The 23944-nt window shown below is 39.1% G+C and overlaps 1 non-coding gene across 1 annotated transcript; it reads left to right on the top strand.

Annotated features, from left to right (window-relative positions):
• The first annotated feature begins 23869 nt into the window (after window positions 1-23869).
• Window positions 23870-23944, top strand: Trnas-uga (transfer RNA serine (anticodon UGA)). The gene has a single exon. It is a non-coding gene; the product is annotated as a tRNA-Ser (tRNA).

The following is a 23944-nucleotide window of genomic DNA, read 5'->3' as shown; positions in this document are numbered from 1 at the left end:
AAGGACTGCAGTGGGTCTGCACCTCTGGTGGCCCACCAATACCGTAATCTCCACCAGGACTACAGTGGGTCTGCTCTGTGATGACCTACCTACCAATACTCTTCAAAATTTCGACTGACTCTGCTGTGGGTTTGCTCTGTTGTGGCCCATTACCTGTATGCATGTCAAGAGTCAGCACTGTCTTTCCGTTGGAAGGACAACACTACTTCTTCAAGATTGCATGGAAATCCACTACTTCCGTTCCGTGTGCATTTTCTTCTACTGCTCAGACTTTCAGAAAAACACTACTATTTTACCGTGATGAACGATCAGGACTGTCTTTATAGACTGTGAGAAAATTTGAGCTTTTGACCAACATAGTATCAATAAGTGTGAGCATTTGATTTCTTTGTTATTGTAATTATGAAAAATTTTTTCAAAACTGTATTGGCCACTGCACAATCCAATTTGTAAAATTTTTTGTGGGGAGCATGGGGGCTATGTAAGTAGGCTGTTTAGGTTTTTTTATTGGTAACGCCACCTCTGTATGAAAATCACTGGCTGTGCTGTGTGCAGTCTGTGGCTGCTTTGCATTGTTGTAATACTCGCCATTGGAGTGTTAGGCAGCTGGCTGTGAACAGCGCGTAGCGTTGCGCAGTTGGAGGTGAGCCGCCAGCAGTGGTGGATGTGGGGAGAGAGATGGCGGAGTTTTGTAATTTGTCATGAACTGCTACATATATTATGACTATTAAGGTAAATACATCGTTTGTTCTCTATTAATATCTTTCATTTGCTAACTATCCCTATCAGTAGTTAGTGCCTTCCCTAGTTTGAATCTTTTATTTAGCTGGCAGTAGTGGCGCTCGCTGTATTGCAGTAGTTCGAGTAATGAAGATTTTTGTGAGGTAAGTGATTTCTGGAAGGTATAGTTTAATGTTAGTCAGGGCCATTCTTTTGTAGGGATTTTTGAAAGTCAGATTGCGTTGCGCTAAAAATATTGTATGTCAGTTTAAGCACAGTCCTGTATAATTGTTCAAAGGGGACGTTTCATAATTAGTCCACGAGCCCACTCGAAGCGTAAATTTTTGCGAAAGCATACTTGACCTCTTAGCAACAAATAATCCTGGACAAGTGGGGAGTATCATGACGGTTACAGGGATTAGCGACCACAAGGCAGTTGCTGCTAGGCTGAATACTGGAACACCCTCAACCATCAAAAAGAAACGCAAAGTACATCTATTTAAAAAAGTTGATACAAATGCTCTAACCCCTTTTAAGAGACAGTTTCCACGCCTTCCGTTCTGATCATGTAAGTGTAGAAAAGACATGGAATGATTTCAAAGATAACGAAAAAGCACGCCAAATTTAAAAGAACGCAAAATCCCCACGATTGGCAAGGTTTTGCAGAAGTTCGAAAGATAGCGCATACTTCAATGTGAGATGCTCCTAATAATTTCCTCAACGAAACCCTGTCTCGGAATCTGGCAGAAAACCCAAAGAGATTCTAGTCATACATAAAACACATCAGTGGCAAGACGCAACCAATACCTTCACTCCGCGATAACACAGGTGAAGTCACCGATGACAGTGCCAATAAAGGAGAGCTATTAAACACGGTTTTCCGAAACTCCTTCACCAAAGAAGACGAAGTAAATATTCCTAAATTCCAATCAAGAACAATTGCCAAGATGAAAAGCATAGAAGTAGATATCCTCGGTGTAGCAAAGCAGCTTAAATCACCTAAAAAGTCAAGGCTCCGGTCCAGTCTGTATATCAGTCAGGTTCCCTTCAGAGTATGCTGATACAATAGCTCCATATTTATCATTTACACACAACCACTCGCTCATAGAAAGATCCGCACCTAAAGGCTGGAAAATTGCTTAAGCCACACTAATACCCAAAAAGGGAAATAGGAGTAATCCGCTGAATTAGAGGCCCTTATCACTAACAGGGTTTTGGAACATATTCTGTGTTCGAACATTATGAATTACCTCGAAGAAAACGATTTATTGACACATAGTCAGCACGGATTCAGAAAGTATCGTTCTTGTGTAACACAACTAGCTCTTTATGCTCATGAAGTAATGAGTGTTATTGACAGGGGATGTCAAATTGATTCTATACTTTTAGATTTCCAGAAGGTTTTCGACACTGTTCCTCACAAGCGTCTTCTAACCAAACTGTGTGCCTATGGAATATCACCTCAGCTGTGCGACTGGATTCGTTATTTCCTGTCAGAAAGGTCACAGTTCTTAGACGGAAAGTAATCTAGTAAAACAGAAGTAATATCCGACATTCCCCAAGGAAGTGTTATAGGCCCCTGTTGTTCCTGATCTATATTAAGACGTAAGAGACAATCTGAGTAGCCGTCTTAGAGTGTCTGAAGATGATGCTGTCATTTACCGTCTTGTAAAGTCATCAGGTGACCAAAACGAATTGCAAAATAATTTATATAAGAATCTGCATGGTGCGAAAGGTGGCAAGAAAATAAGGAAAAGTGAGTAAAGAAAAGTGTGAAGTTATTCACGTGAGTACTAAAAGACATCCGCTAAATTTCGATTACGCGGTAGGTCACATGAATCTTAAGGCTGTAAATTCAACTAAATACTTAGGGACTACAATTACAAATAACCTCAATTGGAACGACCACATAGATAATGTTGTGGGCAGAGCAAACCAAAGACTGCGACTCATTGGTAGAACACTTAGAAGGTGCAACAAGTCCACTAAAGAGACTGCGTACACCATGCTTGTCCGCCCTGTCCTGCAGTATTGCTATGTCGTCTGGGATCCGCATCATGTGGGACTGACGGATGATATCGAAAAAGTTCGAAGATGGGCAGCTCGTTTTGTATTATCGCGAAATAGGTGAGATAGTGCCACAGACATGATACGTGAATTGGAATGGCAATCATTAAAACAAAGGCGTTTTTCGTTGCGACGGAATCCTCTCAGTAAATTTCAATCACCAGTTTTCTCCTCCAATTGTGGAGACATACTGTTGGCGCCCACCTACACATTGTAATGGTACTTGAATTACGCAACCATTATGGCACCTCACCTGAACCTCTCAATACCAGCTATATTCTACTGTGTTTCTGCAAAGTAGTTGACATGTTTCTGAGACAACATTCAGATTTGATTTCATTTGTGATACATCGATATGTTTATATTGCAATGATATTATTGTTATGTGTATTCTTTCTTTTGTCACTATGATCTTTGACGTACTTGTAACTCTGATTTTTGGGCGCGTAAGCGATTATTAGTTGGTTGTTAACTTGTTAGAGACTCGGACCTTGAGAAAGTCAATTGTTGGAAAGACGTATATTGTAGTCCGCTTATAAAATGTGAACTTTAACAGTGACTGTGAGGAAGATGTTTTCAAGTATGTTTTGTATTGTGAAGTGATGTTTTGTGTTTACGTGATATTGCAATGAAAGCAATTAAAAGGAAGTGTAACTTAATTTCGGAGTGCTGTTTATTTTTTTTACATCACTATTGTGCTAACTTTGAAAGGTTTAATCTCCAAGAATGGTTTGAGAAGCGCATCTACAAAACTTTTGAATATAGCAGAATAAAACCTAGGCCTTTTTGCATCCGAGCTTGGAATCATAACCACCTGGATTTTCAACGATTGAGCCATGATTTTACGACGAGACCAGCGTGGGAAACACAAAAAGATGAGTGCCTAGTTTTTTGATCATCACATGAAATGACTTTATTAACTGTGCTCTCTAATGACACCTGCCACATAATATGACTGTTGTTGCCCGAAAATGCAGTATTTAGCAGCGTGAGCAACACCACAATCGTTATTAAATGCTGACCTTTGTTGTGGTAGGGTTGTTAGAATATGGAGAAATGATCATCGCGATAAAATAATAGAAACCAGGGCTCGCACAGAAAAATTTACGTTCTCGTTTCTCCCGCGCGCCGTTCGAGAGCTGAACGGTAGAGCGACAGCTTGAAGGTGGTTCATTGAGCCCTCTGCCAGGCACTTTCTTGTGAATAGCAGAGTAGTCACGTAGACGTAGGCATACATTTCACGAACTTCATTCACTGTACCGTGGAACATGATACCTTTGTGATAATACATCAATGTACTATAATTTTTGTGGCAAATAAAAGTTATATTTTGTATTAGCACATACTTAAGAGGTTAAAAAATTTTAAATTATGCAACCATACTTGTACTTTTGTCACTTAGTAAGCCACAAAATAGATCTTTTATCTGTTTCTAAAGTTTCTGTGGCATGTAATGGTAAACGAAGAGAACGATGATAAGCATGAAGAAAGGAAGTGACGCCCATAGACCATGCTTTATATTTTTTGGTCAGGTTATCTATTTTTATTTACAAATTAAAAATATTAGTTGTTGTTGTATATTTTTTGATATGTACGATAATTATACGGTCCTCGACACATAATTCCGCCTCTTCATGTTACCAATACTGATAATAAACATACCTATTCCTTTTAACTATTATTTAAGGTATTTGGGGAAAAACTGCCAAAATAGTATCATTTCTGGGAAATTTTTTGTGTGCTATGGGGAGATTTAGAAAACTCAATGTGGAAACGATGTGGCCATCTGGAGCCCAGTCTCCTTGCGACCGTACATTCTCATGATCATCTCTGCCAGCTGTCATGTAAAATGGCTACGCTCCTGCCAAATATTTCAGCAATATCTTTCAAGAAACATCCAGCTTCTCGTAGCACTATTGCACGACCTCGTTCAAACTCACTGAGGTACTGACAACGGCGTCTTTGTCGCCTTAAAAGGCGTTCTTAACTAGTGCCACCTGGCCATGTCAAATCTTAAAGGTAAGTAACGCTCACGACCATTAATCGTTTATTTGAAGCAAACCTGATTCGCATCCTCTTTGTGGCGCCACTAGCGCCACACTTATGCGACTGTCACGAAATCTGAATAGACATTAAAAAAAATGGCTCAAATGGCTCTAAGCACTATGGAACTTAACATCTGAGGTCATCAGTCCCCGTGAGCAACACCACAATCGTTATTAAATGCTGACCTTTGTTGTGGTAGGGTTGTTAGAATATGGAGAAATGATCATCGCAATAAAATAATAGAAACCAGGGCTCGCACAGAAAAATTTACGTTCTCGTTTCTCCCGCGCGCCGTTCGAGAGCTGAACGGTAGAGCGACAGCTTGAAGGTGGTTCATTGAGCCCTCTGCCAGGCACTTTCTTGTGAATAGCAGTGTAGTCACGTAGACGTAGGCATACATTTCACGAACTTCATTCACTGTACCGTGGAACATGATACCTTTGTGATAATACATCAATGTACTATAATTTTTGTGGCAGATAAAAGTTATATTTTGTATTAGCACATACTTAAGAAGTTAAAAAATTTTAAATTATGCAACCATACTTGTACTTTTGTCACTTAGTAAGCCACAAAATAGCTCTTTTATCTGTTTCTAAAGTTTCTGTGGCATGTAATGGTAAACGAAGAGAACGATGATAAGCATGAAGAAAGGAAGTGATGCCCATAGACCATGCTTTGTATTTTTTGGTCAGGTTATCTATTTTTATTTACAAATTAAAAATATTAGTTGTTGTTGTATATTTTTTGATATGTACGATAATTATACGGTCCTCGACACATAATTCCGCCTCTTCATGTTACCAATACTGATAATAAACATACCTATTCCTTTTAACTATTATTTAAGGTATTTGGGGAAAAACTGCCAAAATAGTATCATTTCTGGGAAATTTTTTGTGTGCTATGGGGAGATTTAGAAAACTCAATGTGGAAACGATGTGGCCATCTGGAGCCCAGTCTCCTTGCGACCGTACATTCTCATGATCATCTCTGCCAGCTGTCATGTAAAATGGCTACGCTCCTGCCAAATATTTCAGCAATATCTTTCAAGAAACATCCAGCTTCTCGTAGCACTATTGCACGACCTCGTTCAAACTCACTGAGGTACTGACAACGGCGTCTTTGTCGCCTTAAAAGGCGTTCTTAACTAGTGCCACCTGGCCATGTCAAATCTTAAAGGTAAGTAACGCTCACGACCATTAATCGTTTATTTGAAGCAAACCTGATTCGCATCCTCTTTGTGGCGCCACTAGCGCCACACTTATGCGACTGTCACGAAATCTGAATAGACATTAAAAAAAATGGCTCAAATGGCTCTAAGCACTATGGAACTTTAACATCTGAGGTCATCAGTCCCCGAGACTTAGAACTACTTAAACCTAACTAACCTAAGGACATCACACACATCCACGCCCGAGGCAGGATTCGAACCTGCGACCGTAGCAGCAGCGCGGTTCCGGACTGAAGCGCCTAGAACCGTTTGGCCACAGCGGCCGGCGTGAATAGACATCATCTTTGAGACTTAGAAACACACCTACCTATTTTTGATTATGTCACACAAGTCCTCCTTGGTGTTGCGATTTTTTTCCGTCAGTGAATGCAGGTTGATACTTTTCGATGGCTTCTCATTACATATCAGAAGGAAATTTAAAAGATTTCAGATTCAGGTTGGCAATCAGTTTGACTTGTTATCTGAAACAGGAGAGGAGCCTCAACCACTTTTTGAACAAAGTAGAGTGCAGCAGACGCGTAAGAGCAATTTTAAAGCTAGATTAGTTGAAAAGTCAAGTAGAAAGCAAAAGAGTCCTGCTGCTAGGTAGCAGTGACTGTAGGAGTGTAGGCCAAATGTTACAGGGAAAGCTAGACTTAAAATACCACGCCATGAATGTTAACTCAAAACATCACCTCCGCCTTTCGGTACTGGGCTAAGTGAAATGGCGTGGCCTAACTAGAGGCAATTCACACTGGCTGCCACATCATATCGCATCATGGCACCATCATGTGAGGGTGTATTCCCACTGGCCATCACGCCACATGACGTCAGTTCGTGAAGCCTAGTACCAACCGGTGAAAGCGTGGTTCTGAGTTAACCATCTGTGATACATAAAGTCAGGAATTGAGGAACTAACAACGATAAAATTTATTAGTGACCAAAGAAAACTTCATAACGTATGTTCTTGATCAATTTCGTGTTTTAGAGCTCTGAGAAGTAAAACAACATTTCAAAACATTTATTTGCTAGGAAAATATAGACATACAAACACATCAAACAGTACTGATCAGGGAATATTAGAGCCTGTTTATCCATTATGTTTATTCGTCTTACATAGCTAATAGCACCATGAGCAACTGCATTATGCACCTTCATTAGAGCTAAATTTTTCACTTCAAAAACTTATTTAATGACAATAGTTTCATCAACTTATGCTGCTATTTATATACTGTGTGGGCGATATAATGAAAATAGTTTCATCAACCTATGCTGTTGTTTATATGGACGTCAGCTTTGTCCCATTATCGTAAAAACTAAACAGTTTTTTGTTTCAAGATATCTGGCCTAGCTTGTGAAAGAACACTCAGTGGAAAATGTGTCCATGTTGTCATGGAACATTTTTAATTTGCCACGAAAACAAAGCACAATATTAAAATAAAGATTAAGAAGACATACTACAGTATGGGTGAGCACGGCAAAAACAGGTTACCTTCCGATGCTAGCAGACGACGCCACTGCCAAAACTTTTATGCCAGTGAAACCTTAGTTTAGTTTGAGCAACTGGCAGAGAATCACTTTTAAGGGCCAGAAAACAAATATTACTGCACATGCATAGCTGCCATCACGTATGAACCCTTTGGTCGGTGTCTGCGCTGCTTAAATGCTTCTTGTCATATTAAATTTTGGGGTACTGGTTGTTAACCTCCAATTTATTTTTATGCGTCGCTGGATTTTATCGTTCCACAACTAAATTGCTGTGTTTGCTAGTTATTGTATCACAGTTTCCGCAGTAAAAAAATGTCCTGGATAGATACACTGATGCTTCAAAGATCTATCAAAAGAACGTTATTTTTGGCAGAAAAACTTGATGTATTTAAAATCGGAAAATGCAGCTGTCATGTACAAATGTATTACCTTCAATCTATTTCTATTTACTGTTCCGAATCAAGCAACGTTTTGATGTTGTGCATCACGAATCCCCCTCATGCACCTATAAACTATAAGAGTGATAAAATATCTTCAGAAAGCACTTAGAACAAGTGCAGCGTTCTAGCAGAGTGGAAAAGTGTTGTCTATATTTTATTTATGCTGGCGCGTTTTATATTTGAATTCTTTGATGAAAAGGGCTACTTTTATATAAAAAAAGGCTTCTATTGCACAGAAATAGCGGTTTATTTTATGTCGTGTACGATACTTTGAGCGTGGGCGTATAATTTTTTGCTTATTCTTCCAACAGACTTGATGATCTCGACATGTAGACACTGCTAAGACATGAAATACGTTAAATACTTTTAGAAGAGGTCTTCTGCCTGTATCTGTCGACCTTGTGCTGTTCATTGCTCTTTTCTGAAATGTCTGATTTAGGTGGAAAGGGTAACTGCAACATGTGTTACGCTGTTAAACCAGATGTAACGGTACGAATATCTGGTCCTGTGTCATTCGCTAAATCACTCTTAATTCCTGTTCTTAGATATTAAAAATCGCAAAAATGGTATTATACAGTTTCAAGTTGAAATTAATCTACTGCCACATTAAATTTTTAATATTCTTGTTATAATAGAATTTTATGAAAGAGAATCCTCAGCCTCCCAAGATTTGAGATGAAGTAAATTTTTCGTTATGTTTTGTTTCAAAACATTTGTTGGGACTAGCTCAGCTTCTTGTATCGCTTATTTCTTCAGGCCTCTCCTGTCTGCATGGAAAGCAGTGGGTGATAGCATTAATCATTGTACAACTTAGATTAATTGCGTATCAACATATTTCGTAGGCCGTAATCGCAGTGTGGACACTTTTATTGCTCCAAGATGACGAGTTTCAGCAGTCTTACACTGCCATAATCTGCTCTTATGGAACTTGCTATAAACCTGCCATGTTACATTACATAAAGTCAAACCAAGCTTATGAGAATTATTTTCGCCACCAGCATGCATGGACGATATGACGATTTACCAACTACGTGTATTTTATCAACTGGATTTTAATCAATCCATGTTTATGTGGGGAGTGACTTTTATGCTTTGACTTCATGTAATGTAACACGACAGTTTTATAGCAAGTTCCTTAATATCAGATAATGGCAACATAAGACTACTGAAACTGGTCTTCTTGCACTCAACAAAAGTGTCTTTACTGCGATTGTGGTGTATGGTGTGTGTTCATTTTCAACCGTACCGATCGCCCCACAGCACAGCACGTGTACCTTAATTGTGTATGATCCAAAGCTGCATTACTTTCGTTTAATATCACTAATGTTCCCTGCCTCAATAATGTTTTAAATGTGTATTCAAGAATGTAACTGAGAGTATCAAATAAAGTTGGGTGTTACTAACATGGTGATGCTACTGACCGGCCACTATTGTTGCAACCTTAAATGCGCATTGAACGGTCAATAAAAGAACCTCTGTTTATTCAAAATTCGTTTTTACAAATTCTAATCTTTATAAAATATTGATGTTGAAATACTGGCGTTTCCTTCCACCAGCAGGCATCACTCTATTAGTAACGGACCAACCATCATTGTCATGCCGATTTCTAACACTACTCCCATCATTAAGATAATTCCACCTTCACTTCTTGCTAATCATATAAAACAAATAATATGTAATTATTCACTAATGAGAAGGGAAAATTACAATGGCGAGACCACATGACAACTTGTAAAAATATTACATTGTTTGTTTTATGTTTCATGTACAATACATAACCGGAGTTGTGAAAATTATTATGATAGAAATGAGAGAAAACTCTAGACGGGGCGGAAATCAAATAAAACGAGAAGGATTTCCACAAAAAATATTTAACGGGAGATGTTATTGAGAATTACAACACGTCACTACTTAAGGTAAAGACAGCAGACTTATTTTGATTACCTTTAAAGCGTGTACAGCTTTTGACATTAAGATCTTTGTCAATCATAAGTAAAAATTTTTAACTATGTGTAAGATATATTATTTTGCATTTATTCTTTTGCTCACACTTGGCCTTTCTAGTGACATACTGCATGTACCAAAGTTATGCCATATTGCTATATTCATAATGCTTCATTACTGATTCAGATAAATTGAAGGTTAGCATGTTTTGCAAATCATAAGTCATTCAAAATTCTGTTAAACATTTTTGTTTGAATTTTTTGTTGTGGTAAAAATAGAAAAGAACACTAAAATTGCTACTTGAGAAAATTACAACATGTTACTAGATGGTCTAGGCGTAGAGTCCTAGGACCCAGGTTCAACCCCATCAACTGCTTTAATTTTGAATAAAAATCATTAGCAGTCATGGCCAAAGACTTCCAGCGTAAGAACGGAGGAGTAGACAGAGGCTTAGGGCACTCTCTTTCTTGCCCTAGGGGTCGGAAACTGCCCCTAAAAGGCGGCAGAATACGCAATGGTCAACGGCGTGAGGATGCAGAAGGCAATGGAAATCACTGCATTAAAGACACGTCATAATGTGTATCCACAGAATATGTGGCCTATAAATGAAAAAGTATCTTGATGATCTCTCCACTGGCAAATGATACCGGACTAATACCCCATATGGATCTCCAGTAGAGAAAGAATAACATTCGATGAGCGGAATGTCGGAAGTCTGAAAGCGGCAGGGAAGATAGAAAATCTAAAACAGAAAATGCTAAGGCTCACTCTAGATATAATGGGAGTCAGTGAAGTGAAATGGAAAGAACACAAGATTTCTGCTCAGATGAGTATAGGGTAATATCAATAGCAGCAGAAAATGGTGTAATGGGGGTAGAATTTTATAAACAGGAAGGAAGGATAGACGGTTGCAGGGTTGTTCTCATCGAAATGGAGAGAAAATAACACCGAAAAAAGTAGTTCAGGCAGACATACCGACGTCATAAGGAGAAAGTGAAGAGATAGAGAAAGTATCTGAGAGTATTGAACAGGTAATATACAACGTAAAGGGAGATGAAATTCTAATAATTATAGGGGACAGGAATGCAGTTGCATGGAAAGGAGCAGAATAAAGGGTTATGGGAGAATACAGCCTTGGTAGTAGGAATGAGAGAGGAGAAAGACTAACTGAATTCTGCAATAAATGACAAATGATAATAGTGAATATCTGTTCAATAATCACAAGAGGAAGAGATATGCTTGGAAAAGGCCGGGAGATATGGTATGATTTCAGTTAGATTAAATCATGTCAGGCAGAGATTCCGAAATCAGATATTGGATTCTAAGACATACCCATGGGCAAATATAGACGTGGACTACAGTTTAGTAAAGATGAAGAGTAGGCTGGAAGTTTAAGAGACTAGTCAAGAAGAATCAAGGCGCAAAGAAGTGGGACACGGATGTACTAATTAATGAATGATACACTTGAAGTTCTCTGAGGCTATAGATATTGTGATGATGAAAAGCCCAGTAGCACCTTCAGGTGAAGAGGAATGGACATCTTTGAAAAGGGCAACCACAGAAATTGGAGAGAAAAACGTAGGTACAACTAAGGTAACTGCCAAGAAACTATGGGTAACACGATAAATACTTCAGCTGATCTATGAAAGGAGGAAGCACAAAAACATTCTGGAAAATTCATTAATACAGAAATACAAGTCACTTAGGAATGAATATCTTCACCATTCGCAGCCCTGTCAGCAACTGCATAAATATTAATTTCAATTTTAATAATCAACAGCTTCAGTTGCACCGTTTACCCAGGAAAATTCTAGGTAAACGGTGCAACTGAAGCTGTTGATTATTAAAATTGAAACTTAGGAATGAAATAAATATGAACTGCAGGAAAGCTAAGGCGAAATGGCGAAACGAAAAATGTGAAGAAATCGAAAAAGAAATTATTGTCAGAAGGACTGACTCAGCGTATAGAATATTTAAAACAACCACCGGTGAAATTAAAAGCAAGGGGGGTTACATTAAGAATGCAGAGGAGAGAGCGAATCGTGGAAAGAGTACACTGACGGCCTCTATGTGGGGAGGACTTATCTAATGACGTGATAGAAGAAGAAACAGATGTAAACAGGGAAGAGGTGGGGGATCCAGTATTAGAAACAGAATTTAGAAAAACTTTGGAAGACTTAATATGAAATAAGGCGGTACGAATAGGTAACGTTCCATCGTAATTTCGAAAACCACTCTAGGGAAGTGGTAACACAACGATTAAATAATGTGTAAAATGCTTGAGAGTGGCGATATACCATCAGACTTTCAGAAAATCGTAATCCGCAAAATTCCTAAGATAGCACAAGCCGACAAGTACGATAATCATCGCGCAATCTGCTTATCACCTCACGCATCTAAGCTGCAGACAAGAATAATATACAGAAGAATGGACAAAAATTGGGGATGTATTAGATGACAATCAATTTGGCTTTACGGAAGGTAATGGCACAAGAGAGGCAGATCTGACGTTAAAGTTGAAAATTGGAAGCAAGACTGAAAAAAATCAAGACACGTTCACAGCATTTGTCGACCTGGAGAATGTGTTCGACAGTGTGAAATGGTGTAAGATGTTCGAAATCCTGAGGAAAATAGGGGTAAGCTACAGGAAAAGACGGGTAATATACAATATGCACAAGAATCAAGAGGAAACAACAAGAGTGGAAGACCAAGAACGAAGTGCACAGATCGAAAACGATGTAAAACAGGAATGTAGTCTTTCGCCCCTACTGCTCAATTTGCACATCGAAGAAGCAATGACGAAAATAAAAGAAAGTTTCAAGAATGCGATTAAAATTTAAGGTGACGGGATAACCAATGTTAATATTTGCTGATGATATTGCAATTCTTAATGAAAGTGAAGAATAATTAATAGGATCTACTCAACGGAATGAACACTCTAATGAGTACAGAATATGGATTGAGAGTAAATCGAAGACGAAAGCAATGAGAAGTAGCAGAAATGACAATGGCGAGAAACTTAACGTCGTTATTGGTGATCACGAGAGAGATGAAGTTAAGGAATTCTTCTAAGCGGCAAAATAACCTGTGATAGACGGAGTAAGGAGGACATAAAAAGCAGATTAGAAATGGCAAAAGCGGCGTTTCTGAGAGAATTCTACTAGCATCAGACATATGTCTTTATTTGAGGAAGAAATTTCTAATAATGTGCGCATAGAGGACAGCATTGTATATTAGTGAGACATTGACTATGTAACGAATTTGGCACGGGGGAGACTGGAATTGTATCAAAAATACAACAAAAATAATCATTGAAAGACTATCTAATTAAACAAATCATTTGAAAAGTTTGTTGTTACACTTCTGTTCCAATGACATCAAGAACATGCGATCTGGGGTGTCTTCCACCACTTGAGACAAATAGGGGAAAGCTGGGTAAAGTGGCCACCCTAAGAAAAACGTGCTGTTTCATTTACCTTATTTGACATATACGCATGTGGAATGTATCTTATTGACCTATGTACATTCTAGAACCGTAAAAAATTTGTATTATTACTCAATACCTTGTTCTGAAGTAGATAAGTGGGCTTCAATGAATGTCTGCAAAATGGCGACTTTGCCCAGTAGGTAGGGCAGAGTGGCCACAGGTGGATGATAATAGGTAAAAAAGACTCAAAGAACAAGTTTAGGACACTGTGAATAGAAAGGAATTGCTAAATGAAGAACGTAGCCTACACATTTAGAGAATGAAATTTATCTAAATTTGAGAAAAAAAATTCAAACTTATTAACAATTTACCAAATTATACAAAACGTTAATAGTTTTACCTTCCAAGTTACAGTGCATAATTTGTCAGGAGATCAAAGTCAAGTTAGGCTCATAAGACACTTGTTTCTACAATATTCACACACCAACACATCGTCATCTTCATCACATCTGGCATATTCTTCATGAGCCCACAGCTTGCAATCAGAGCATCTAATCCAACCTTCATTGTCTTTAGATTTACAGAAAGCCTCATTACAATAAAAACATTCACTGTCCTTATCTTCCTCGTTATATTCTTCTTCACTGTATTCTCCAAAAAGCTGCTTTTTGCACTTTACTCCTAGCTTTCCTATTTGCACTTTTGCTTTGTTACTAGGCCTTTTTATTTCAACAGCTGGTTTAGACTTGTTAGTCATTTTTTCTTTTCCTACACGGTTTGTTCTTCTTTTCTTGATCTGCTTTTTCTTCTTCGCCTTATCTTCTAACAGCTCGGTTTTGTAAGGGCTAGAGGTTATCATCGTTGCCTGACCCCTTCTTTGCCCTTTCTCTCTTTGTTGTTGCTGCTGGCCTAATTTTAATTTTGGTAAAGGTAGGCCTATAATATCTTTTGGACTTACTGCAAAACATGTTGACAGTGTTACCTTCTCATTTGCGTCGGCCGTGAAAGTGCCCTCATTATTGTTATTGCCACTCACTTCTCCTTCCTGCACAGCTTCATTTTCATTAGTAGGTCTATCAACTGCTTCTTCGCTATTTGCTGCTACAACATCAAATTCGTCTTCTTCAATTTGCGTAGGCCCATGAACTACATCTTTAACACCTTCAGTTACTTTGTTTGTCTCATTTACTGTGCCCCTTCTATTAGCATTTAAGTTTTGCCCACAGATTATGCCTATGTCCGATATGCACACCTCTGCAGCAACGAAATCTGCATCTAAAAATAAAGAGGGGTCCAAAAGGACAATCCTGCATTTACGAAATCCATTTATCGCTGTAGACGGTACTGCTCCCAGCAGAAATGCCTCTCCAAGAAGCTTACTGATTTACAATTGTGTTATTACCCTTCCTGGGTTGTTTCACAAGCTCTGGCATAGAATGTCTTGAAAGGTGTCATAAATGATACATCTAGAGGTTGTAGTTTGTGGCTACAATGTGGTGGCAAACGCACTACGGTTGCATGATTTTCTCTGGCTTCTTCTGTGAAGTCAATATAATTTGTGTGGGTGGCGTGTCCATCCAGAATAAGTAGGACTGGATCGTAAGCCGTAGGTTTTGTGTAATTCAAGAAATGCTCAAACCATTTTATGAAAATATCCATCTGCATTCATCCACTGTGAAGGCAGGCAAATGCGGTTCCTGTAGGAGCACCATCTTGAAGTTCAATTTTCATTCTTTGTCTGGGAAATATCACAAAGGATGGAATAAATGTCCCCCCTACAGACATGCATATGGCTACTGTTGAAAGCAAACCTTTTTCTGCTGACGTAATAGCACCAACTTGGCGTCTGCCTTTACAAGGGAAAACTTTGAAATATCTAGACTGAACCGTCGTTAGACCAGTTACGTCAACATTGTAGATTCTACGAGCAGGGTAAAACTGTTTTTCTTGCACTTCCTAGAGAACATTGAAAAATCTTTGCACATTAGCTTTATTAAAGCCCTGAGCCCTGGCAATTGAAGTGGATTCTGGTTTCCTAAGGCTTATGTTTGGATGTCTTTTCCGAAACTGTGCCACCCAGTCCTTGCCTGCCATCTTTCTTTCTTTATTAAACGGGTCTGGTAGATTATTCTGCTCAGCAAGTTGAAACGCCAAGTGTCGTAAATCAGTTACTGATGTGCCATAATATCTCCGTTCCATGTCAAAAATATGGCTAACAAGTTCATGTTCTTGCTTTTCGTTGAAAACACATATACAGTTTCCAAGAATCCTCTTAGTTTCAGTAGCATCACGGATTTTCTTCTGGAATCTTCTTTTAAGTGTGTTTCTTGGAACATTGTACTATTTGGCTGCTGTTGCAAAGGACATCTTTTTTTTTTCTCACAGCTTCTAGTGCCTGTTGCATAGCCTGGGAATCCCACGATTGTTGCTGTGTTTTTCTCAAATAATTTGACGGCATCTTAGCACACTCATTTAATAATGGAATATACGTTTCAAAAATCGGTTAATACACTAATGCTTTAGTATATCTAAGTATTTTCAGGCAGAATATTTTCTTATTATCAGTCGGTTGTTTTAAAATAGATAGCCTAAGCAAGTTATTGAGAGTATGTTCGGACAAAGTGGCCACTTGGCCGCTTTGCCCTGCCAGACGGCTGCCCACTTCGCCCGACTGGTCGAAATTACGCTGGTTGTTGTCTGAAAAAGACAATACATAACTACCAAATACATAAATATATAGTTCCCAAGGTTAAAATATAACATTTTACCAGCACTATAGCAATTAAATGTCGGAGTACATATATTGTAAATATACGTTATTGAATTGGTCACCTACTTTCAATCAGAGGTATAGAAAACACAAAACATGTCACTGCAGACGAGTGCGCCCGTCTATCTCCAGGGGACTCGCTGGCAATACCCATAGAGTAAATATCCCTGGAGTGAGCGTTCACATGCATAGAACAGATTTAGTGTTGTCGACATACATTGGCGGCCTAGTCACGTGTTCTCGGGACGTCGTGTCTTTGTCCGTATAGCTCCCTGTATGTTTAGAATGTCACTACATCCCTAGTACAGACGGATTCTTTTCGTAGGTGTCGTGGGTTATTTATATATGTTGCGCAGACATTTTAATAGAACCCATTTGATACCGGGAATAAACCAGCTAAGTAACTTTTAAGGGCAAGTGATATTGCATTCTGCTTCTTTGCGATTATTGGTGTCACAGTCCAGATGCACTCGATTTTTGGTAGTTTTCGGTATGATACGCCGCTTTATATTGTTACAGAACCTGACATACATTTTTGCAGTGATAGTCTTGCAAAACGGCTTGACGGTACGCTAGTACTTTTGCAAGTGACCGAAAAACACCGAATTTGCCACACATTAGCGATTATATCCCTGCTAATTCGTCCTTTTTTCTGCTATTTCTGCGTATTTATTTTTTCTCGTTTTTGCGACCTAAAGCACAATTTTTCTTACTGTTGTCACTTTGAAGTATTTATTTAACACATTTTAACGTACTTGCTCACAGTTTATTAAATAAATATTTCTCAGTGAAAGAAAGTAGCAAATATGATAACCACAAGTTATTTATACGAACCTGACAAATTTCGTTTTACAGGTGGTTTTCGTGTGGGTACTTTTGGTAGTAGGTGCTGTGGAAAATTAAAAATAGTTGGTATAGCATCTACCTTCAGCCACACTAGTCCAAATTTTTCTCTGTCTAAACATTCCTTTTCAAAGTCTTTTGAACATACTTTGGAATATTTTGTGGGGACAAAACTATTCCTCCTTATTTTCTGGAGCCACATATTTACTCATTGTCCGTCCTTCGGGAAACTAAAATATAAATCACACATAATCATTCTCCATGTCCTAGACACATTTAACATGGTCTTCTACTGTAACTTTACAGTAAACAAAAAGGTTTGGACACACATGTTATACGAAGACAATTACATACTCCCACGCTACTGAATTTATCTGTCTCCCGTCTTTCAAATCTGTATACATAATGGACAAGTGACTGATAAATGCATGGAGGATAGTATTTGCTGAAACTATATATGACGGTAGTATCTGTTCCAGAAGGAACAGTTACCGTGGATGACCATGCATGAGTATGATGGGCAAACATCTATTAGGGGCACTACGAATGTATTGGTGTGGACATGTTGGGAATGTGTATCTCACGGGGAGCGTGCAAGGGATAAGTCCCTGCAGACGCACTATCCTCTGTGCCCGCAGTGGCTCAGTTGGATAGAGCATCTGCCATGTGAACAGGAGATCCTGGGTTCGAGTCCCGGTTGGGGCACATATTTTCAACATGTCCCCAATGAAGTACATCAACGCCTGTTTGCAGCTAGGGTGTCCATTTAATTATCATTTCATTTGCTGAAACAACTAAGCATTCCCTTTCCTGTTCCACTAGCAAATTTACGAGAGGAAGCGATTGTTTGTAAGCTTTTGTACGAGCCGTAATATTTATTAAATAGTCATAAAATCGTAGAAAAATGGTCTACAGAATCAAGCCTTAATTATAATGCGTCTCGAAATTTTTAAACATACACAATGTCCCTTACTAATATGATAACTATAATTAGAGCTACATAGTATGTACCTATGAAAAGTTACTATCCCTCCTTTCACATGTTTTTCTTTCCATCCGTAGCAACAACAGTAATTCACCACCGCTATTACACTATCAACAAACGGTGAAAACACAACAAAAACTTTTGCTATTATAAACTTCAAACTATGCGGAAAGCACACACGCACAGCGAAGTCCGGAAAACATGTGACAATCCTGGTTTAATGCTGACAACATGCGCAGAACGCAATGCTCACTCCAGAGATATTTACTCTATGGCAATACCAAAGAAGTCTCTTTGAATAGTTTTACATGTTCTCCACTAGGCTGCAGCACTCTCGAAGGGAATAAAAGCAAGTGGCTACTTTGCCCGCCCTGGCCACTATAGCTGCCCATACCCTACATATGTTTACTGCTAGAACAGTTTCCAAACGTTACACTTTAGTAATTAGTTCTGCAGTGACCTATAAAGTTTAGTTCATAGCTTATAAATATCTTAGTTCTGTGTAACTCGGAGTAATCTGCTTCCTGCTGCTGGTGCTGCTGAAGTCGTCGTCCTGGTCTATTTCATCTCCAAACTGGATCTACTTACATGAATTCCATGAAATAATCCCAGTATCAAGTCGTTTTATAGTGGTTTATTAATGACAAGCTGCAAAACTTGTTCTTGCTGGGAGCCCACTCCACATAACAGGCTACAGAGTCACAAAATCGTAGTACAACAATTATATTATTACACTGACGTGCGACACAGTGGTCGCGTCTATGGGCTGTCTCCAACTGACCCTTTTCTGGGCCTTCTGCTACCCCTATTTATATGTTCTTAACAGTGATGTTAACAAGACTAAAGTGCAAATTTATAAAATTAACAATTATAAGTCCAAAGTTATTATAAATAACTATACACGAAACCTTTCGTATTTTATGCCCAATCTGGCATATACAATATAACAGATTTGTACTTCAGATATACATCACAATATACAAAGTAGTGGAAAACAACAATGCCAACCTAATTTTTCTTAATTATGGCTTAATTAGTGAATGCAAAATAATGCTAGCATATATTGGACGAACATAACATACAAGTAAGCAAATGAAATAATTCTAAGATAAGGAATGAGGATGTTCTCCAAGAATTGGCGAAGAAAAAAAGACATGGAAAACACTGTCAAGGAGAAGGGACAAGATGGTGGGACATCTGTTAAGATATCGGGGAGTGACTTCCACAGTAGGAAGCTGAAGAGCTTAAGAACTATAGAGGAAGACAGAGCTTGGGATATCTCAAGCAAATAATTGAGGACGTAGGTTGCAAGTGTTACTCTGAAGTGGAAAGGTTGGCAAAGGAGAGCAATTCGTGGCAGGCCGCATCAAATCATCCAGAAGACTGATGATTCGAAAAAAATCTTGGCGTAGAGCAAAGTGAATTCGCTAATGAAGGAATTGAAAATTCACGTATTTCAGACCCGATCTAGAATCGTGCTCTGAAAGCGATACAGATACTGTAATTGGTGATTATTTATATGAAGTTGAATCAGCCCTTAATGTTTTATGTGAAGTAAATGTTCCAAATGATAATACTTCATGTGAAACGAATGAGCAAATAAATGGTCAGCACACCGATCCGATTTTGGAACTGTTACGAAGTTTTCAGGCAACTGAAGAAAGCACAAAAATCTTATAACTGAACAACAATGAATTTTAAAGCCATGGAAAACAACATAGCGGCGCAACTGAAAAAACAGTGCAGTGATTTAACAAAGTTCGCTACTAGTTCTAACAAATTGTCACTGCAGGTTAATGCTGTAGCAGATCAAGTTACATAACTAAAACGTTCTGTAATGATCTTTCGGAGCCCATATGTTCTGTTCCAAGGAAGAAAAACAATTAAAAGATACTGTACAAAAAGCAGAAAATAAAGTTGACCCTTTTGTGGAAGAGTGGGGACCTAAAGATCATAGGCAATTTAATTATCAGTGCAAGCACATTGTTAATGACATTTCACAATGGCTTCCCTATAGGGATTTGGAAACTAATGACAAACTAAATTCAGAATCCGAACGTTTTGTATGTGAATCGGTCACAGCCACTACGTCCGAGCGAGACAATTCTGGCGAATCAGCAAACCCCAAATTAGCATAGATAGAAGTCACTTTAAACCAAGATTTGCCGCAATGACATGACCAAGCTAATTACGACAGTGCATAAGGAACTGTTTGCGGTCATGTGCATAGTTCAAGGCACCCCGTCATCTGATAAGAAAGTACGTGATAGTTAACAGCATTCCTGCTGAGTATTACATGACGCACAGTACAAAATGAATTCCCGTGATGTATTGCCAAACCATATACCATACGATGTAGGAGTAGCGCCTTCACTATCTTTAATACCACGAGGTTTGCCCAGACAGTAATGTACCTCATTTGTTTTCTTCAACAATTCTGAACATAATGAGAATTACGCACAGGAAAGAAGGGTGTTTTATCTATACACCCTGTTTTTCCACGTAGTCTTCACCCCGTTCTATGGCCTTCCTTCAGCGCTAAACGAGGGAGTGTATGCCCTGTGGGTATCAACATTGTCCTGGTGGCGGAGCCAGTGCTCCACTTCGTGAATCACGTCCTCATCGTTCTCAAAATGCTGAATCGTAATGTGTCTGTCTTTACGAAAGACAACATCAGCTCGCTGCAACATGTCAGGTTTGGCAGCCGTGGGTGGGTCTCCCTGAGCGCTGCAAATCGTGGAGATCCGCGGAACCCCCTTCTGATGACCTCACCCTCTGTGCCTAGCGACTAATTGCACTTCTTTCGACAGCGTATGCTCCAAGATTTTGCACAAGCGTTTGTGAATATTCCCCACAGTTTCTTTCTCTGCAGTGAGAAATTTAATAATAGCATGTTGCTTGTTACGTACATCACCTACAGAGGCCATTTTGAAACTGTCCTGCAGTTACGCTATCTTTCGGAAGTGATGGAAACGTGGCGCGCTCACTCAGAAGACTTCAAATAATAAATATGTAACGTTTCGTATTCTTGGAGTTGTTTTCGGAGAGGAAAAAAATGCGGTGCATTACTTTCTGGGCAACCTTCGTAACTGAAGGAAGTTTAATTAAACATAGACAATTCCAAATCCTTTTGCCACATAAACTTGTACCACATCCCGCAGTATTCATACAGACTTTCAAAGATGTGCTACTCTAATACTAAACTGAACAACAAAAGTTGCGCTTCACAACTGGATACATACAGGGTGATGGCACCATTTGGGCCACAGAAGTGGCTGATCCCAAACATACAAGCAATTTGAAACAGCATTTCTACCTAAGATCGGTCAAGACGTCTGCAGGATATACTTAGGAAACAAGTACTCAATCATTAGCTCTTTCATGCTACGTAGAGTAGTCTAAGTGAATATTTTCAGAAATACTCCAATAAAATTCGTTTTGGGACAAATTGGTTTCTCATAAAAATGTGTTAAGAATTCTCAAAGCGAAGGTGCCTTTAGACATTCACGAGAAATTAGTACATAATCCAGATGATGACGTAGAATATTTTATGTCAATACTAGGCTCCATAGACTTGACATGAGAAGACATGAAGGTCAATAATAATAACAGTAATGGCTACAATAACACACAACCGCCAAATCAGCGCCACAGCTCAGCTTGGCCAAATGGCTGTCACACTGTCTACAAGACATCACCCCTGTCATCACCCAGCCATGACACACAACATAATGATCGCCGCCTGCTGAATGTGAATAACAATAACAGGAGAAAGTACAATAATCGGTATCATCCTGGAAACCAAGGTAGCGGAGGCAGATAGTTTTATGGAAACAATGGTAATAGTCACTGGAATTCACGTAATGTGAATCAGAGTCAAGGAAGTGTGAATAATATTCATCTGTCAATTAATCCACTGTATAATGGTCCACATGATACTGGCAGAATCAGGATCCATTGATAAATATCACTGTAATGACCAATGAACCACAACTAACAACAAAGCTTTGTCAATCTGGTTCCGACCTCATTAAGCCTCTGATGATGGTCGTTTCATGGGGTGAGGGCAGCAATCACAGTTACCTGTTAAGATATAAAGAAGGTCTTGATATAAGTGATGAATTGAGTATGGATCACTGGCCGGAGTGGCCGAGCAGTTCTAGGCGCTACACTCTGGAGCCGCGCGACTGCTATGGTCGCGGGTTCGAATCCTGCCTCGGGCATGGATGTGTGTGATGTCCTTAGGTTAGATGGCTTTAAGTAATTCTAAGTTCTAGGGGACTCATGACCTCAGAAGTTAAGTCCCATAGTGCTGAGAGCCATTTGAGTATGGATCAACACACATGTTCTAATAACACACAGAAATTAGTTCAAGCTTGAACTGATGTCATAGTTGTAAAAATTCTTACTTAAGTTGTTTTAGACACAGTTGCCTGCATTAAAATGGTCACACAAATTATTCCATAAGATTAAAGAGATAAGTAAAGTGCCAACTTACACAGTGCAGAACTTTAGGTGTAAAGTCACAACCTGCCAAGTGGCAGACACAACAAGATGTCATAATAGGAAACGAAGTTATGTTATACCCATTCTTATACTTGAAGGTCCTCACAGTTGAATACTTCCTTGGAATTACCTTTTTCAGAGTAAAGGATGCAAAAGTTTTCTTTAATAACTATTATTTATGCACCAAAGGCAAAGATATCATAGTTGATTTAATACAAACACCAGTAGTACATGACAAATATTAGCAGGGTATAAAAATAAAATTCCTGAAAACATAGAGCACCCTTGTAAGTAATTCTTTAAGTCTCTCAGTAAGGATGAGGATTACCAACCTTACATCCAAGAAAAAGTAACGAAATCTACTTATTTCATTCCAAAGGAATAAAATGACTACTTTGTTGGAATGTTATTAAGCCACCTGACTCCCCACACTCCAGTCCATTATTAGCAGTAAATAAACATAACGACCAAATTCATTTAGTCCAGGATGCACATGTCATTAACAAAATAATTGTGTCAGTTTGCACACAGTTGAAACTTTGGACATGCTGTTACAGAAATTCCAAAGAGTACACTTTTTAAATAGCATATGTCTGAGGCCTTATTACTGGCAGGTCTTGTTGTTCAAATAATCCATAAGGTATATGGTCTTTTTCCACGCTGGCAAAAGCTAACATTTCTTGACTCAATGTAAGTTCTGCTGTGTTCTCTGTAACACTAAATACAGTTCTGGGATCGGACCTGCTAGATAAAGGGACATTGTATGTAGACTAACACCTTAACTACTAACATTACATGGGAAGAAAAGCTTGATTTACTTGATAGAACATTATGTAACTTCCAGAATGAGATTTTCACTCTGCAGCGGAGTGTGCGCTGATATGAAACTTCCTGGCAGATTAAAACTGCCAGGAAGTTTCATATCAGCGCACACTCCGCTGCAGAGTGAAAATCTCATTCTGGAAACATCCCCCAGGCTGTGGCTAAGCCATGTCTTCGCAATATCCTTTCTTTCAGGAGTGCTAGTTCTGCAAGGTTCGCAGGAGAGCTTCGGTAAAGTTTGGAAGGTAGGAGACGAGGTACTGGCAGAAGTAAAGCTATGAGGACGAGGCATGAGTCGTGCTTGGGTAGCTCAGTTGGTAGAGCACTTGGCCACGAAAAGCAAAGGTACTGAGTTCGAGTCTCGGTCCAGCACACAGTTTTAATCTGCCAGGAAGTTTCATATCAGTGCACACTCCGCTGCAGAGTGAAAATCTCATTCTGGAAACATCCCCCAGGCTGTGGCTCAGCCATGTCTTCGCAATATCCTTCCTTTCAGGAGTGCTAGTTCTGCAAGGTACGCAGGAGAGCTTCTGTAATGTTTGGAAGGTAGGAGACGAGTACTGGCAGAAGTAAAGCTGTGAGAATGGGGCGTGTGTCGTGCTTGGGTAGCTCAGTTGGTAGAGCACTTGCCCGTGAAAGGCAAAGGTCCCGAGTTCGAGTCTCGGTCCGGCAC

Source organism: Schistocerca serialis, chromosome 6, assembly GCF_023864345.2.
Source record: "Schistocerca serialis cubense isolate TAMUIC-IGC-003099 chromosome 6, iqSchSeri2.2, whole genome shotgun sequence".
In the NCBI taxonomy this organism is placed as follows: Eukaryota; Metazoa; Arthropoda; class Insecta; order Orthoptera; family Acrididae; genus Schistocerca; species Schistocerca serialis.
Note: the sequence above shows the minus strand (reverse complement) of the source record. Positions and strands in the feature narration are given on the sequence as shown.